This window comes from Apodemus sylvaticus, chromosome 4, assembly GCF_947179515.1.
Source record: "Apodemus sylvaticus chromosome 4, mApoSyl1.1, whole genome shotgun sequence".
Taxonomy (NCBI): domain Eukaryota; kingdom Metazoa; phylum Chordata; class Mammalia; order Rodentia; family Muridae; genus Apodemus; species Apodemus sylvaticus.
Window position 1 is genome coordinate 46,992,846 of NC_067475.1, and position 3,597 is coordinate 46,996,442.

The 3,597-nt window shown below is 39.3% G+C and overlaps 1 non-coding gene across 1 annotated transcript; it reads left to right on the top strand.

Moving 5' to 3' along the window:
• Positions 1-2,447: 2,447 nt before the first annotated feature.
• On the top strand, positions 2,448-2,579 carry LOC127683902 (small nucleolar RNA SNORA17). The gene has a single exon (XR_007977684.1). It is a non-coding gene; the product is annotated as a small nucleolar RNA SNORA17 (small nucleolar RNA).
• The last annotated feature ends 1,018 nt before the right edge of the window (positions 2,580-3,597 follow it).

The window sequence follows — 3,597 nt, forward strand, 5'->3', positions numbered from 1 at the left end:
AAAAGGCTTCTAGAGATATTCTTAGAATTGAACGGAAGCCAACCATGAGCAGGGAGAGGAGGAAGAACATCAGAGAGGTCTGAGCCTCAAGGGCAGTCATGTCTTCAGCAGTAGTGCCTCAGTCTCCAATGCCCCTAGAAGTGTAAATGTTTTCTTGGAACAGAATATTTACTCTCTTACTTTAGCTTATAAAGGAACTGTGGGAGGGGGAGACTGAGATGAGGGTCAATGGCTGGAATGTAAATACATAAAGTAATTAAAAATTTAAAAAGTGTCTCCTGACCTCACTTTCAAGACTGACGTCCCCAATAAAATCCTATGCAAACCCAAACTATTGGATCCCATTGATTATTTCATGCACAGCCACTGAAGGTTTTGAAGCAGTGGTGTGATGTAACTGAGCTTTCATTTTAACATCATGTTAGCTTCTCTGTATAAGACACTCTAGAGGTGGTACCACCTGTACAGGTATCCGTAGAGCAAACCACAGAGGAGAGTGAAATAGCTATGGAGGCCTACATCTATTGGTGTAGATTTATACCTAGTGAGGTCAACTAGTGATAAAGAGTAGTCTGTACTTCTGGAGATGAGCGTGATTAAGTATATTCAAAAGGTAAAATAACAATTGATAGGGCATTTAAGTTGATTTTAAATATATTTTCTAAAGCTTCTATGAAATAAAAGCTAATTTGGTAAAATTATTTACTTATATTCATATTAATTTCATTAGACTAACACTTTTTGGAGTATGCAAATTATCTCAGGTATGGTTATTTCAGCCCACAGGAAAACTTAAAAGTAGTAGCACCCGAATCAATGTTAGTTCAACACCAGAAATGCGGGTCCACAGGAAACAACATTAAGGAGTACCTAACTTAGAGCTGCAAGAGGAGGAACTGTGAAAATATGTTCCTTCTACTTTACAAATTTTGTTGGGGATTAAAACAGGAAGCGGGAGATGAATGACATGCCCCAGACAGCTCAAGCTAAAAATAAAAATGCCTCCTTAAAATGAAATTTTTAAAAAGGTCAGGAATTTAAACTTTGGTCTCATTAATATTCAGATATCACCAAAAGAAGTTAGTCATCCTGAGGACTGATGGATGACTGACTTCATTAAGAGACCATTTCATCTCCAATGAGCAAGAGTGCCGAACATTAAATAGAATAAAGTAAAATAAAATAAAATAAAATAAAATAAAAGGAAGTATTAAAATTGCTCCTAATATCTGACTACAGAAATGGAAATTTTAATTTCTAAATAGAAAACAATAGTGATAGGTTGGCTCTGTGGTCAGTTCTTAAGTGAGAAGCTGGTAACTTGTTCCCAACTCGATTCTAAGTGCCTGATTGGTGCCTTCAAGGGAAAGAGTTCACACTGGAAATGTCAAAGTAAGCTTTAGGGAGCTCAGCTGCGGTGAAAGGCAACCCATATAATCCCTATCTAGCCTTCTTGCCAACATGCCTGCTCTGTTCATGTGCCATTGTGCTAGCGCAAGAATGTCTGACAACAGAGGCTGGATGATATAATGATTATCTTCTTGCTTGTTTAGTGCCTCTTTCAAACAATATGCTCATATGTAGAAAAGCAAAGTCTTCATACTTCATATCTAGCTCTTCGGGAGATCGCCCATATGGATTGCCTCTAAATTTTCCTATTCTTTATCTTCAAGTATTTCTTTTTCTAGACTTCTAATAAACAGTTGAAAGAATGCTTACTTGTATACATTCTTATTTGGATTATTTCTCCACTCAAGGATAAACCCACAGTCTATAGTGATCTGCTCATTGGGAAGATAACCCCCATTGCTGAATTTTAGGACCATCCATCCATAGGACCATGGCACCGTGCCACTGCGGTGCGCAGTCTTTAGAAATCTGTAGGTCTACATTGAACCAACATATCGACAAATTCACATTGCTCGTTTTTGTCTTTCGCCAGCTCGTTGTAATGGAATCCCTGTCCTTGTTGATACATGTATAAGCTACGGACTTGAGGGCCCGTGCAACAATCATGGACGATAATGTCATTCTGGAACATCTATAAAGCTATTTGTGTCCTTTAGTCATGTTCCTTCTTTATTCCAGACATCCATGCCAAGAACACATAGGATTCTATGTATTCTTATGATTCAGTGCGTTAGACAAAACTCGGTGTTAAAGAAGCAACTCTTGCCAAGTGTTTGTCACTTGCCCCATTTGTAAGATTTAATATTCTTTTCATGCTACTTAGACACTAATGATTTCTCTTCTACTCCTCTACTATTGACAATAAAGATGACAATTTTATAGACCTTGTTAGATTATTCTCAATGGTAGTAACACAGATTCTAAAATAAAATTTTATGATAAAATTGTATATTACATATGTATGTATACATATATATTACATTTTGCAAAAACATTTGGTCTTTGGAAAATATGGCATGGATAAAACAAAATCTATACCTGCCCCAAGAGCCATTGCAGGTGTGGCTGCTGTGTCACATATGTGTCGGTAGGTGGCAGAGAGGAGAGAGGCTATGTCTATTCTTGGTATTTGAACCTATGAACGTCTGAATAATTAGTAGATTAACATTCCCTGACAAAAGCAAGTCTGACATGACAACCAGTCCAACTTGGCTCCCAGGACAGGGATCAAGTCAGAGCTAAAGAACCCTCCCTGGGCATGGGAGCAGGAGAGCTGACCCACCCTATCGAGCTGCAGTACTCCAGGCCTGCACATAGTGGGAGTTGCCAGTAAGCCAACATGAGGACATGAACATGGGGGAGGTGACCCGGGTACTCCTTTCATCTTCCATGTGGTGGGCTAGATAAGGGAGAGATACCCTCCACCACCCCCCAGCCCCTCAGCTCCTCAGCCCCTCAGCCTCTCAGCCCCTGCAGCAGGCAGGATACTTGGCTCTGGTACCATAAGGGCAGGAAAGCTGGCCCTGCCCATACCACTGTATATGCTGGAGAGAGGCCCTGCATGCAAAAATGTCACATGATTATATACTGAGATTTATTACTATTATTGTTGTTGTTTTATTAAAATCACCACTAAAGTTTTGTTTAGTACCTTATAGTTTCTTATTACTGACTGCATAAAATAAGTCTTGCAGACAAATGGTAGAGATGTGAAATAGTTCATGGATAACAAATAAAGGAAACTAATCTTTAAATTTAAAAATATGCTGGAGACATATTATACATAATACTATTCATGAATTATATCTTTTTTTTACTATTTTTTGAATTGTATCTTTTTAATAAATTAACTTGTACTGGCTGGTGTTGTGTGTCAACTTGACACAGGTTGGAGTTATCACAGAGAAAGGAGTGTCAGTTGGGGAAGTGCCTCCATAAGATCCAGCTGTGGGGCATTTTCTCAATTAGTGATCAAGGGGGTAGGGCCCCTTGTGGGTGGTACCATCTCTGGGCTGATATTCTTGGGTTCTATAAGAGAGCAGGCTGAGCAAGCCAGGGGAAGCAAGCCAGTAAGGAACATCCCTCCATGACCTCTGCATCAGCTCATGCTTCCTGACCTGCTTGAGTTCCAATCCTGACTTTCTTTTGTGATGAACAGCAATGCAGAACTGTAAACTGAATAAACCC